At 36.2% G+C, this 15,878-nt stretch overlaps 1 protein-coding gene and 1 pseudogene across 2 annotated transcripts in view; one reads left to right on the top strand and one right to left on the bottom strand.

The window, feature by feature from the left end:
* Positions 1–15,878, bottom strand: part of AKT3 (AKT serine/threonine kinase 3) — a 212,387-nt gene that overhangs the window by 165,888 nt on the left and 30,621 nt on the right. The gene's annotated exons all lie outside the window — the stretch shown is intronic.
* On the top strand, positions 17–1,052 carry LOC311584403 (glyceraldehyde-3-phosphate dehydrogenase-like; annotated as a pseudogene). The gene has a single exon. The product of its transcript is annotated as a glyceraldehyde-3-phosphate dehydrogenase-like (transcript).

Here is a 15,878-nt window from a genome sequence, read left to right as displayed (position 1 = left end):
CTGACAGCTCTGGCGTTTTAGAAGGACACATGACGACCGTCCATGCCATCACTGCTACCCAGAAGCTTAGCCCCCAGTCAAGGTCATCCCTGACAGCTCTGGCGTTTTAGAAGGACACATGACCACCGTCCATGCCATCACTGCTACCCAGAAGCTTAGCCCCCCAACCAAGGTCATTCCTGACAGCTCTGGCGTTTTAGAAGGACTCATGACCACCATCCATGCCATCACTGCTACCCAGAAGCTTAGCCCCCCAACCAAGGTCATCCCTGACAGCTTTGGCGTTTTAGAAGGACTCATGACCACCATCCATGCCATCACTGCTACCCAGAAGACTATGGATGGGCCCTCTGGAAAGCTGTGGTGTAATGGCCCTGGGGCTGCCCAAAACATCATCCTTGCATCCACTGGTGCTGCCAAGGCTGTGGGCAAGGTCATCCCAGAGCTGAACAGGAAGCTCACTGGCATGGCCTTCCATGTTCCTACTCCCAATGAGTCTATCATGGATCTGACATGTTGACTGGAGAAAGCTACCAAGTATGATGACAGCAAGAAGGTGGTAAAGCAGGCATCCAATGGCCCACTAAAGGCATTATGGGTTACACTGAAGAACAAGTTGTCTCCTGCAACTTTAACAGTGACTCCCACTCTTCCACCTTTGATGCTGTGGCTGGCATTGCTCTCAATGATAACTTTGTAAAGCTCACTTCCTGGGACGACAATGAATATGGCTATAGCAACAGGGTGGTGGACCTCATGGCCTACATGGCCTCCAAAAACCACCCACTACCTTAGCAAGGACATGAGAGCAAGAGAGGCCCTCTGCTGCTGAAAAGTCCCTGTCCAAATTCAGGCCCCAACACTGAGCATCTCCCTCACAGTTTCTATCCTAGAGTCCCAGAATAACAGGAAAGGCCGAGGGAGCCCAACTCTCTTGAATACCATCAATAAAGTTAATTGCATTCACCTTCAAAATAAAATAAATTAGGACTAGAGCTTGGCATGGTGGTGCATGTCTTTACTCCCAGCACTCAGGAGGCAGATATGTGTATATCTTTACAAATCCAAAGCTAACCTGGTCTACATAGCAAGTTCCAAGCCAGCCAGGGATACACAATGAAACCCTGTCTCAAAAACCAAAAACCAAAAAGGAGAAAAAAAACAAATTATGACTCTGGGAAATTTTCTTAAAATCAAACATTTTTTTTTCAAAATACTTGGCAATTATAAATGGATAAAATCATTTAGCCAATCTTATATTTCTGAAAAATATATGTAGTATCTTCATAACAAATCTGAATTTTATGACACTTTGGCAAGTACTTAAATCATGTGAAATGGATAGACCTGTACAGTATGTTGATTAAAATCAATTTTTCATTCCTAGAGGGAGAAATAATCATTTATTCTCAGACTAGATTGTAGATCATCTGTTCATAAAACTGTTCATGTCAACCACAAATATTAAAATAAAATAATAGACAGGGAGTTTACTTAATTTTAATTGCCTCCTTGGCACTCATTTGTAATGTTCTAACCCAGTTAACATACATGCCATTTTATACAAGCAAGGTATTCAAGGAATGAAGAGTGATGTCAGAATTATCTTTTATACCTGATACACAATGATCATCCCTCTATAAATGGCTATAAAAGCATCCAACAAACTTCCTGTGTGACAGAGTGTATAACGTTCCATGTGAAATGAACTTCTTCACACTATTAGTAAAACTATCAAACACACTTTCCCTCAAAACCTTCCTTTTATTTTTCAAATCCCTGTTTTCAGAAGTTCCTTCAAGGCTTACTAAGAAATTTCAGTAAACTTGAGAGCACTGACCTTGCCCCATTTGGCAATAAGAAACATCCAAGGCAAGATAAAGAGTGTTGACACTGTATTTAAGATAGCAATCTTTTAATATTACAAAATTTTTAGTCACTGTTCCAGAAACACTTCCAGAATGAGACTTAGCTTTTGGAAACAGGGCCAAGTATTTTATATTGGTATTTTTAACATTGGTTTATATGTCTGTCTTTTGTCATTTACTAACTTATGACATAAAGCCAGACTTACCAGAGTAGAAAATACTTTAACAGCTTATAAAAACAAACAAAATCCCTAGTAGACTCGCTTAATGAATGAAAGTCATCTTTTCACTCTTCATTTAATGGCTCCTTGTATCCACACAGAATTGTTTACTTTATTAATCTAAGATAAATATGATCCAATTTACAGTTTGATAATGAAAACTAGCCAAGTTCTAAAAAGCTCTACTAAAGCTTTTGCTAATTTCAAGATTTTTTTCTGATAATTCTAATCATTATCATCAATTTAAAATTGTTTAAGGTTTACAGCTCCAGAATAAGTCTCCAAAGTTATGTTTTTGAACTGGTAATCCATTACATCAGAGAATTGTTATATTTAAAACTGAGGATTCACAGATATTAAGTGATAATCTAAATTTTACCAATTGTGTCATTAAGTGGTAGGTGCTAATGCTTTACCACAACTCATATGAAAGTTCACTATGTTGCTTATCTGAAGACTTCAGTTTACACTATGCTCAGGATAAACTGTTCACCAGCCCCTCATTGGCCAAAAGCATGTCAACTGATGGGAAATCTTGAGAGATTTAGAATAAGGATGTTCATATCAAAATTCCTGGTAGGATATTCAATTTAGATAAAAACAATTGTGGTGACAAATTTGGAGCACTTCTAGACTTGATTAGAATTTCTTAACCATACCAAATATTTATATATTTTAAAATACAGTAATATTTCATCAACATGTTTGAGAGCAAAACCTAGAATTGTTTCTTATGTACTAAATAATTTAGAATTTACCCATCACCTTCCTTTAAAGTTTAAGATTATACTTTATTTCCATGTATTTTTATTTTAGACACAGATGCTACTTTTCTTTGATTCAATTTCAGAAGACTTGAGAATTTATAACCTTTGCTTCCCTTTTTATTTTATCAACCTTATCAGCAGAATACTGAGAAGACAGCAGGAACATTCTCTGATAGTCATCTCTGGAGCACATCCAAACTTCTTGAACTCTTAACTCTTATTTCACTATTGGTATCACTGAATAATAGAAAATTCACACTTATATGCTACTTTACAAATATAATATTTTAGTAAAAATATAACCTTTAAAAAGTAAAAATATAAGCTGTATATCATTGTGATATTGACTCTAATGTCAAGTCTTATTTCAAAATTCTATCAAAATATAAACAGAATAGAATTTCGATAAACAAATAATAATAACATGATCTCTAAATCTGATTTACCAAGCAATATTCAAGAACCTATGTTATAATGTTTACAAGGGTATAAGAATGAAATTATTATACTCAAAAGGCACACAGTTAACTCTTTTTTATTTTTTATAGTTAACTCTTAAGAAAGACAACTACATCTATACTGTGTATCTATAGTAACATTTTTAGTCCTCAATCAAGAGTGATCAGAATAAAGCAGTATGAACTGTTAGTACAATTCTCCATTCATTTGATTTACTTAATACCATTAACTAAAATACATACATATGCTGGGGCAGAAGAGGATAGTATGTTCATATTCACATTTTAAATACAAATTGTTAAATCCTGAGTATTGACCTCTAGAAAACAAAAGTAGTTTAAAAATACATAGACACAAAGAATTGAAATGAAAGAAAAGAAAGTGAAAAGTCTATATTTAACTGGCTGTTCAGTCATTAGAAAGGTGCCCCATAACCACCATATGTTACTCAAATATGTTATCACACCTACAATTTCATCATATGTCTCCCAAGAAATTAATTAGCTCTAACTTTTTCAACTTTGACAAAAACGTCTGCATCAGTCAGATTACTAGCTGTTGCAAACATTTCAAAATTCAAAGCTTTCTTCAGCTTGTATTTAACCTTTTAATTACTATTAATCATTTAGCAACATTTAGAACAGCATTCATTAGACAGATGTCTAATTCTAGAATTTTGAATAATGTAAACTCATTTGCACTTACATTTATTCTTGGCGTATATTTGCTTGGTGGTTTTATAAAATAAAACTAAGGTTTGAAAACCATCAGTTTACAGCTGTAGTGAAGAAAATAACTAGAAATTTCATGTTCTCCCAAAACTAAAAACACATTAGTTTAGATAACTTATAGTAATGAGGAATTCATGGCTATAAAATGAATATTTCAAAAATGTATACTATCTATATGAGGTATGTTCAAGACTTTAAAAACTACCAGTGATATGAAGAAACTAAAGTTACTGAGAAAAATTGTTTTCATAGATACCCATTAGCAATCAAACTAAAAACCACTCCCATCCTGCTTGATCCCAAGTCAAAGTCAAAACATAAACAGTCAATAATTCCCTCTGATAACTCTCATTCTTCCTCTTTGCAGCTAGCCAGGAAAGGTGCCAGTGACTTGCGTTGTATTTGAATGGGAAAGACCCTTAGAGGGATTGCAAGATGGCGCAGTGTTCAGGACACCTGACCGGAGCCTGACTACACGAGGTCCACCCCCACCCCAGGAGCCTCATGGGAGAAGGAGAGAACCTACCCACCAGTTGTCTATAACCTTCCCATGGACACTACAATATGCATACACACAGTAATTTTTTTCAGGTTAAAATTTTTAAAAGAACTTTAAAAATATCAGGTATTATTTAGGAAGTTTTCAATGGCCTCTTCAAAAAGCCAAAGGCATCTGCCTCTTTATATTTCCTTTTATTTGGGGGCGGTGTCAAAACTGGGTTTCTCTGTGTATAGTTTTGGCTGTCCTGGAACTAACTCTGTAGACCAGGCTGGCCTCAAACTCATCTCCTCCTGCTTCTGCCTTCTGAGTGCTGGGATTAAAGGTCCAGCTCTCTTTATGTTTCCTAATTCCATCTTTTAAATTAAAAAATGAAGTAGTGGGGGTCTAGAGAGGATACTTGGCAATTCAAAGCATTCACTACTCTTGTAGAGGATCTGAGTTTTGTTCCCAGCACCTACATGGTATCTCACAACCATTCCCAACTCAAGTTCCGGATTTGACACTGCTTTTACACACACACACACACACACACACACACACACACACACACACACACACACGAGAAACACTTTTATACCTAATCTAAAAAAAAAATCTTGCAAGGCAGTGGTGCTACATGCCTTTAATCCCAGCACTCAGGAAGAAGCAGGTGGATATTTGTGAGTTCAAGGCCAGCCTGATCTACAAAGTGAGTTCCAGGGCAGCCAGGGTACACAGAGAAACTCTGACTCAAAAAAACAAAAAGAAAAAAATTAAAATAAATATATTTTAGCCAAAAATGATGCCTTGCTTCTCTTTGAAATCCCTAAATTTACTATGTCTGACAAAGACTGAATCTGATTATATTTTTCATTAGCAAACATTATACTTCTGAAATATCGGTATAGTAGTTATCAATATAGCAGAATCAAAATGTATAGTTTATAAATGCTGTAAGATGATCTGTACTATATACATATGTATATTGCTTTCAACTGATGAAGAAAACAGGTACCCATTCAAATTTAGTTAAGTATTTATTAAGCTCTTGCTGTGTCACAGTGAATATCTGGTTTATATTAAGAAGGGAACAGTATAGACAGAGCTGAATAAAGAAGAGCAGTACAACACACAGGGGACTCAGTGATACAATTCTATGCACTGTAGGATGCAGTTGGTAGTGCAAGAGAGCACTTCTCCATCTTCTCATTATTTCCCCTATACTACAGATTTTTTTGTAAATTTCTGTGGAATATCTTTGAAAGAAACACACCTGCCACTCATAGACATGCATACACATACCCATATTATCCACAGGTCAAAATAAAGCAGTTTTACGAAAATATTAAATCTAAAATACATTAATAATGATTTCCAAACCAAATAAAGTATAGTTGTTCACCTGTTGAAATGAAAATAACTAAGAAATTAGACTTTGGAATGCAGGATCACGTTTAGAAATCTCTTAAAATCTGATGTAACAAAGCCTTTTGTAACAGTTTTTCAAACTCTCCATCATTACAGTGGTGAATCTGTCATTATCCACCTCAGGAAACGAGTCTTATAATTTGAGAACACTATAGCAACTGATCCAGTAGAGACCTGAGGTGAAAGCATGTGTGTCTCTATCAGTAACATTGATCCAGTAGAGACCTGAGGTGAAAGCATGTGTGTCTCTATCAGTAACATGTCACAGTTCAACAAGAGATAACTACGATGATGATGTGGGATGTGACAGGGGTTGTAAGTCACCATCTCCCAAGTGTGCTAAAACCTCGCTGCCATTGAAAGTGACAGCGCAATTCTAGGAAACAGGTAAAGAAGACCTACCATTATGCAGACTGGAGATATATGGAAGGTAGATACCTGCTGGGCACATAAATAAACCACACAGACCAAGTATGATACACACTTCTTAGAATAAAGCCCAAAATATGAGAAAGCTACAGAAAAGTGTGCACTGACAAGAAGAAGTAGTGAGGGTCAGGTTCACAGTTGACTGCAGGTCCATGCATGAATAAGCAATAAACATTGGTACTGGTGTGACTGAAGCATATATGTGCAATTTTTATGTACACTTCAATGTTACTCTGTGACTTCAAACTTTAGGAATAAACTACATTAGTATTTTTTTAAGTGAACAGTAACTTCCTGGTCTTGACTGCAGAAAACACATGGGTTTACAGACTAATAGAGCAGAAATTTATAGTCAACCTAAGATCATAAACTTCGTTGGGAAGAAAAATAAAATCCTAGAACTGGTCAAATAGACTCATATTATGGAGGAATTAACAGTATAAAAGAATAGCCCTGCATAGAAAGCAGAAGACCCAGGCACTTCTAGCACAGTGTCCTGAAGAAGCCTAGTGGTGTGCCACAGGAAAGATGGCAGAGAACAGGACTAACCACAGACAAGTCCCTGCTTGGAGGATTTAAATTTATGGTAACAGTGAAAATCCATGAAAAGGTTTTAAATATTAAACTAGAACACTTAGAGAAGTCCTGTTCTTCATTGAGAACTACAGTTCGATTGCTGAATGTCACTAAAAGACCTTGTTTTACAGGACTGGTCCCCAGGTAGCACTACTGGTAAATGCTACCAAGCTTTAGGAGCCTGATGAGAAGTCCTTAGGTCAGTGGGGGAAGTGATCAGCACAAGAGATTGTGGAATTCTAGTCACATTCCCATCGTTTCCTAGTTTTCCAGGTAAACGATTTTCTCCATCAGACTGTTTTCATCATATATGACATCCTGGTCAGATGCCAAAACAAATGTGGTTGCTCAATCTCAGATATAACCTTCGTCCTATATTGGTAACAGAGGCAAGTCCTAAGTGCTTCAGGTATTTTTGTTATAGTAATGTGAAGCTAACACTACACTTTAAGAAACATTTGGGACTCACTGATTCATAGACAAAATGTACATCCAAAACAGCAGAAAAGCCAAGAACTTACAGACAGCCAAAGAAGCTCAAGAATTGAGTTTAAAAGGGCTATCTTTTTGTATAGTGTGGGTAGCTGATAAAGTCAGTAAAATAGCATTTCAATGAAGAGATGCATCTGGTAAGTAAAATATCAAGAAGTCAAATAAGGTATATATTTTAGTATGGAACACAAAATTATATAGTCCTAGTAAGTGACTATTAATTTAAAAAAGTATTTTAATTAATTTCTATTTTCTTCTAGCTTTGGCTTAGCTTATATTATAATTGATGTTATATAATAATCTGTTCTGTAAGCATACTTAATATATATTTCAGTAAGCAAATTAGGAGTTCACTAATGAATAACTTTACTTTTACCAACAGCTTTTTTAAAAAAAAAGTTTTCATTTAAAAGTTCAATGTTTAAAAGATGACCAATGTAGCATAGTTTTTTTTTAATTCTTGTCATTTAAAGAGAAATAAAATTTCCATATGAAATATGTGTCTGGGATTATCTGGAAAACAAGCAGAAGAAGGGCTAGAGAGATGGTTCAGCTGTTAAAAGAGAACTGACTGCTCTCCATAAGGCCGCAGTCCAATCCCCAGCAACCACATGGCCGCTCACAACCATACATAATGGTATCTGATGCCCTCTTCTGGTGCGCATGAAGACAGAGCACTCATATACATAACATAAATAAATAAATCTTTTTTTAAAAATACACAAAATAAGTAAGTAATAAGCTGTAAAGATAATATATGAATGGCCACGAACTCAAAAAAAAAAAAAAATAAGTTTAAACTGGCAGTGACCGCATGGGTGCTAGTTCTACTATCCTTTTCTTAAGTACTTGTTTGAACATTTTCTTAATCAGTGTGTTTCTCAAACTAACAGCAAACACATACAACAGATAATACCTACAAGTTTCTATAATTAACCTGACCTTGTCAAAAGGAATCAAACACAAGAATCTCTACATAGTAAAAAGTTGAAAACTTGACTTATAAAATAAATAAACAGAGAAAAAAAAGAAAAAATCTCATATAAACAAGTGCTAAATTTTAATTATGGTTTCTTTGGAGTTAAGTTCAAAATAACTGTTTAAGTTGAGAACCAATTTATATTCTTGAAAATATCTCTATTTTAAAGATACAATTATTCATTTTTAATATACTCCTGAAATTGTACAATTATCACCATTAATTTTCAAGCTTTTCATCATCTCAGAAGAAAACACTGACTCTCTTATTAGTCACGCCCATTTCTTCCTCCCCTTAGGCCCTAGAAATCAATAAACTATTTTATGTCCCTATGAATTTGACTATGGCACCAGCATGCCACGTCAGTGCAGTAAACTTCAAACCACTACCCAGATCTAGCCAATGGACAGGACATTCTTCACAGTTGAGTAGAGAGTGAGGACTGACTTTCACACGAACTCTGGTGCCCCATATCTGACCACGTCCCCTGGATGAGGAGGCCTGGCGGAACTCAGAGGAAGGATAGCAGGCTACCAAGAAGAGACTTGATACCCTATGAGCATATACAAGGGATGGAGGTCCCGCTCAGTCATGGTCATAGGGGAGGGGAGTAAGGGGAAAATGGGAGGGAGGGAGGAATGGGAGGATGCAAGGGATGAGATAACAATTGAGATGTAATATGAATAAATTAATAAAATGTATTTTTAAAAAATCACAATCCCTCAAAATAAGCTAATCCAAAAACAATGAAGCAGACCAAATGCTTGACAAAATATTCTAATGTGTAATTGCAAAAATTGAAAGAGCAACCTTCACCTCAGAATCTACAGAATTGCAAAGAATCAAAATAAAAAATGAAGGCATTAAAAAAAAAATCTCTGGTGAGATTGTAAACAGAAATTTCGCCTAGTCTGGAAAAAGAAATATCCATCCAACACAAGAATGTATAACCCTCAGGAGGCATGACTAGAACTAAAAAGCCTCTCAATATACACTCTAGTTAAAATGCTAAGAGTTCAGAGCAAGGAAACAATATGAAAAGCTGCAAAAGAAAAATGTGGCCTCAATTTCGAAGGCAAACTCATCAGAAGAACATCAACTTTTCAGCAGATAGACTAAAAGCCAGGAAAGAACAGCTTTTTGAATTTCAAATCTTGAAAGTAAGCTTTTGACAAAGACTACTGTATCTACCAAAGTGCTCCTTTAAAGCTGGTGGAGAAGTAAAGATCAGCTGAGAGAAGTTCAAACTAAAGCAAGTCTAAGCCACTAAGCCAGCAGCTCACACAACACATACAGGAATCCTACAGACAGAGAAGGGAGTCATTCGCAAACAGAGATATCAGGAAAGAATAATGTGATGAAAGAAACAGAATAGCAAATGAGAACTAGGAATGGATAATGTCCAACTGGCAAAATCAGCAAACTCCTTATATGAATAGGTGAGAAAGAATACACCAAAAGTACTCACAAACTAATAAGGAAAAAAAATTAAAGGAATTGACAAACATCGCTGGAAGATAAATGCTACCTATTTCTGCAATCAAAAGAAACAGATTAACTCACTGGATGGATTAAAACTAAATCCAAGCCAACAAAATGGCTGAGTGGGTGAAGGGTCTTGCCACTGAGCCTGATGACCTGAGTTTGATATCCAAGACTCATATGGTAGAGGAAGAGAACCAACTCTCATATCATGTCCTCTGACTGCCACAGGTATGTGGCGACACATACATGCATGCACGTGTGTGTGTGTGTGTGTGTGTGTGTGCGCGTGCACGCACGCGTGCACATGCAAACACATGTGCTCATGCACAAACACAAAAATTATAATAATCAATTAATTAAAAATAAAATATTTTAAAACTATTTCAGTTTACTGTCTACAATAACCATACTTCACCAGCAAAGACATGCACGGAGTGAAGGTAGGAAGAACACACACCAATATATCAAGTAAGTGAAAGCTGACAACACAAACAGATGTTATCATCATACCTAAAAAAGGTTACCTCAAAAGTCATCAAAAGAAAGAGGCTAGAGAGATGCTCGGTGGCTACGAGCACAATGTTCTGCAATCTCTGGCATCCGTGTAAAAAGTTAAGCATGAAAGTGCGTACCTAGAACTTCAGTGCTGGGGTAACAGCAGACTGTGAGGAGCCAAAATCTGTGAGCTATAGTGAGAGACAAAGGGAGTAAGGTAGATCCACAGAGGAAGACACCACTGTCCTCTACTCTCCACGGGTACACACACACCCCAGGACCAAGTTAAAAAGCTTGTGCACAGTAAAGAAGCAAGCCACTATGAACCCAGTTGTTTGTATTCTAATTTTAAAATTAGTGAAAGAAAATTCAATGTAAGAAACGACCTCTACACTTGTCATTCCAGCAGTGTTAACAGCTGTTGCCCTCTTCCTTCCATCCAACTGCACTCAGTGTATGCCAACAGTAATTCACCTTAGAGGTTTCTCTGCTTTCTAACCGGCCCACTCAGTGAAATAATGGACAGGTGCTTCCTTATATTCATCAGTGGGGTAAGGAACCACTGAACAGCTCTGCACAGCACTAACAAATAGTAAATAGTTTATAACTCTGTTAAATGAAGAGTTCTAAACCGTAATACTAAATAAATATATTCAAAAGTGTCAATGGTAAGAATTTTATGAATTCTTGCTATGCTAATTCTCAAACACTGTAGTTCCCAGAAAACTTTTCTTGTCCTATGCTTAAAAAGGCAACCAACCAACCAACCACATAGCTAAATGTATTCAGCAATCAAAGTTGAAGCTGTTGACCATCTCCTTCTAATTAGGCCCCCCAGCCCCTCCAAAAAAAATCAGCAGACTGATTTACAAAGCATGTAAAGAAGTTTTTATGGGCTCACTAAACAAAAGTAGAGCCAAGGAGTAAAATTATTATAAAACTATTTCATCATAAGTCAAAAGCCTCCAAGTCTAACAGTGACACTTGATCTGGTGTGCCTCTACTGTGGCCTCTGTAGGAGACCATTTGTCTCTCCGTGCTCCTTCTGTCTTTGGTATACTGTCAGCAAGAATGCGGATCTTCACAAGCTCACCCTGAGTAAAAGGGTGGCAGATACAGACACTAACCTGTAAAAGGAACGTAATAATGTTAGTTCCCTTCACACAGGGCTACGGGTTTGCCTCAAGGATCAAACTCAAAAAGCTGGTTTCTTAAAATAATGAACCCTGCACCACCCCGTCCAAAAAAACAATCAGTGTTTAAATTTTGCCATATGCAAACTGTTCTAATTTTCATGAACTCAAATTAAATGTAAAATAATCATATAGTCTACCGCACTATTCATCTTTCTAAAGTTATTAGAGCTCTCTCCTTTGTTAACAACAAAGCAGGGAAAAGCCAATGTATTGGACTACAGGTTGAGGAAAACTCCTAGAAACATTTTCTTTCTCAGTGTTACAATGAGCCCCATTTAACAGAAGAGCCATTCTGTGAAATGTGTCCTCACACACACACACACACACAAAACAACAACAACAACAACAACCCAGAAACTCATTAATAAACCAGGAGAATATACAATTTCAAGCTATTTTAATAAGAACTAAAATATCTGCCACAGACCTACTAGTTTTCATGTTCATAGGCATCTCTGCTTCCATGACTATTTGTCCATGACTATTTATCACCTTTGTTTACATCATTGTTGTAAAGTTGAATTTGCTGTTCAAAATCACTTTTCAACGTGTATATTGTGTAACACAGAAAAGATGAACTTTTTCTTTGTGATTAAAAGATCATGATTATCTTTATGTTCATATAAATTAGAGACTTCTGATTTTCTTTTAGTCATTTAAATTCTGTGGTTATAGAAGCTTATTTACTTAAAATATTTAAAATACACTTATGCTAAAGAACTGAATTTTTATTCAAACAAAAAATTCTAAACTCTAACATAATGGTATCTCCTTGACTACTCTCACACCAAGAAAACATCTACTTTGGTAAATACTCACTGTTATTCCGAACTATTGGCTCTATCCCAAGTCACTATGACATATGAGAAAAAATCATAGTATAGATAGCAAGCTACCTAAGGTAAATTACTAATAAAACTTGCATTAGAAAGCCTTTTAGTTTGCACTCAGGTAATTTAATGTCCAAATGTTTTCTTCCTACTATCAAAAAAAGAACCACTACCAAGTTCTACCCCAAATTCTCAGTCACTCACCCGCCCGCCATCTTATGAATCCTGTGCTTCCTCTCCGCCTGTGGGTTCCACCAAAGAAGACTCTATAAAGTAAATGTGGAGACAATTATTGCCAAATATGAAAGAACAGAGATTCTTCACAGTTCCAGAAAGGCCAATAAAATCAGCCTTTGACTAACTTAGAGAACAGAAAGTCTAAATGCAAAGACTAGAAAGTATGAACAGAACATATGCACTGACTTTGTAATACCAAATACCTCAAGAAAAACTGCTCAAAATCAAGCAAAATAAATTTTGAATTATTTGTAGACTGGTATCAACATAATGCTTCTGCTTTCCCCAGCTCACAGAAACACCCAAAGTATCACTAAAATTAAAAAAAAAAAAAGACTTGAAAACCATAACTTATGATTTGAGGATCTGTACGTCTGAAAATTAATGCTTCTCTATTCTACTTAGATTCATTAGTGTTTCTGCATAAACCTACTGATAGTGAAGAAAACACCTCAAAAATCATATCTGCAACCTTGCTGTTCTCCTCTATTTCTATTTTTAATTAATGTTACACATTCTCACTATCAAAAAACAATTTTCTTCAAGTACCACGAGTAAAATGTATGCCAAGGAGAAATAATTATAACAGATTGATATATTACTTCCTCACAGGGCTGAATCCGTTCCATAAATGATCACAAGGGCAATTTAAGACAGTGTTGTATACCGAATGTATCTGTTCAAAAATTTGTCCCTTGAAGTACTAATCCTTGGTGTGATATATTTCAAAACAGGGTCCTTTGGGAAGAACGGAGTTTAGATGAGGCCCTTGTAATGAAAGTAGGGCACTTAAAATAACAGACACAACTGAAGTTTCTCTTTTGTGTTCTCTTCACTATGTGAAAACAACGCAAGAAACCAGCAGGAATTCCCCCAAACTCTTATCATACTGGTATCTCAAACTCAAACATTCACCTTCCAGAACTGTGAGAAAATAATTTTGTTATGCACCCAATCTGTACTTTATGACAATCTAAACAGACAAATACTGACAGATATTTTTCACGGAGAAAAATATAATTTAAAGAAACTAAAGCCAGAATGTAAATGCAACTTCCATGCAGTATTGCCTCACTAATGTCTCTTACAGGACTAAATACTTCAGAGATACTATCAGCTTTGCTATACCTAAGAATCAAAAGGTTACCCCATAGAATTCATTTATCTAATCATACAGGATAGAAAAACAGTTGGAATGCTAAAGAATCAGTTCTTTGAAGCCTGAAACACAAGAAATTTACTGGAAAAGAATGAAAGAAACAAAATTGACCAACGATATCATAGTAAGCATTAGGTGATGGGATCAAACAATGTAAAGCAAGATTTCCAGGAGGAAGCAACTGCCAGCTAAAGACAAGGGTGTGAGACAAGTAGAGTATGAACAAAGTTATAAGACAAAGAGACACAATGCAGCTGGAACAAGATGCAATTGCCTTTGAAATAAACTTGTCAATAATTCCACTAACATATAAATTATATTTTCAAAAGATTAAAAATCCTATTACAAGAGTAATAGTAAAATCTAGGCTGAATGACAAAACATTTTTAAAAACAATATGGCTGGTTATTCTCTATTTAATACCTAACAGTGTACTTTGCAACACAAAATATATTTTTATTTATCTTTTTTTTTAAACACGGGATTTCTCTACATAGCTATCCTTGAATTCACTAAGGAGACCATGGTGGCCTCAAACTGACAAAGACCCACCTGTCTCTGCCTCCCCAGTGCTGAGATTAAAAGCATGTGACACAATGCCCAATAAAAAGATTTTTAGATAATGAAAGATTAATACAAAATATCTTAACAGGTCACTCATCTCTTATTTTCTTCTTTCCCATGGACCCTATGCAAAGCATAAAAGTAATCATTTTGCACTGAGAAGATCATATCATATCTTTGTTCAAAAGCATTTAAAAGCCTAACTCTTCCTATAAGATAATATTTAACTTTCCCAATCAGACCTGCCACAATCTGTCCCTGTTTTTCCTTTTTTATCTGTTTACCACAAGTCATGAATCCTCTGTATCCTGCAGTGTTTGGGGCTTTAAACAAGACCTGTTAAAATGCTCCCATCTGGACTCCAAGACCATCATTACTTCTAGTATCAAAAGACTCCCCTTGAAAAGTAGAACTGTTACGGGTTTATATTACCTCATTTATTATATTGTATTCCTGAATGTCTGTCTCAACTAAACACTGAATGCAATTTAGAGTATGACACCTTTTCTATGGGTAACAATAGTTTTCAAAAAACTAGAGTAAGGCAAATCTTTTGGTGGCTATGTTCACCAAAGGAGAGGAAATCAATCATTGCCAGGTGGTGGCGGCAGCACTGAGGAGATAGGCAGGCAGATCTCTGTGCACTGGAGGCCAGTCTGGTCTACAGAGTTCCAGGACAGCCAAGGCTACATAGGGAAACTCTGTCTCAAAATGAGCGGAGAAGGGAGAGGGAAGGGGAGAGGGGAGGAAAGGAAAGGGGAAAGAGGAAAGGGAAAGGAAAGGGAAAGGGAAAGGAGAGGAAAGGAAAGAGAAAGGAAAAAGGGAAAGGAAAAAAGGAAGGGAAGGGAAGGGGAAGGGGAAGGGGAGGGGAAGGGAAGGGAAGGGAAGGGAAGGGAAGGGAAGGGAAAAGAATCTGTCATTGAATACAGTATGGTAAGAATAACAACTGAAAAACCACACAGTGAAAAACTTAAATTTAATCTTGTAAAAGCTGAAGACAGCTTCCTTGAGAAGACACAAGCTGAGTCTTTGAGATGAATAGTCTTTGAATCTTTGAGACCCATAAAACACAACTATGAAACAGTGCTGTGTGGAGAAGAACTACACCAAACCCTTCTAGAATATCAAGTATGAAGCTGGGCTAGAACAATGTGCTGTAGGCCAGTAATTAAGCCCTTTAAAATCTCAATTTTTAAGTTATAATGTGATGAAGCAGGTCACATGCGCACCTGTCAAGCCTCACATATTAAAAGGTCTATGATAGAAAGCACTGTCAGAGCCTTGTCTAGCCTGCGCAGTCAGCAGCAGCTTCTTTTCCTGAGGTTAAGTATTCACTTCTTGGGGGTTTTGCCCAGGATTTTACAGCAATGTACATATATATTATATTTATTCTTATTTATGTACAAAAAAGTTATTTTTAATAATGCCAAATCTTTAAGGCTTCCAGATGCTAGTGATAGTGACATTCAGGTGAGAGATTT

This window comes from Acomys minous (genome assembly GCF_964271855.1).
Source record: "Acomys minous genome assembly, chromosome: 1".
Classification (NCBI taxonomy): domain Eukaryota; kingdom Metazoa; phylum Chordata; class Mammalia; order Rodentia; family Muridae; genus Acomys; species Acomys minous.
The sequence above is the reverse complement of the archived record's forward strand: the minus strand, read 5'-3'. Positions and strand labels throughout refer to the sequence as shown.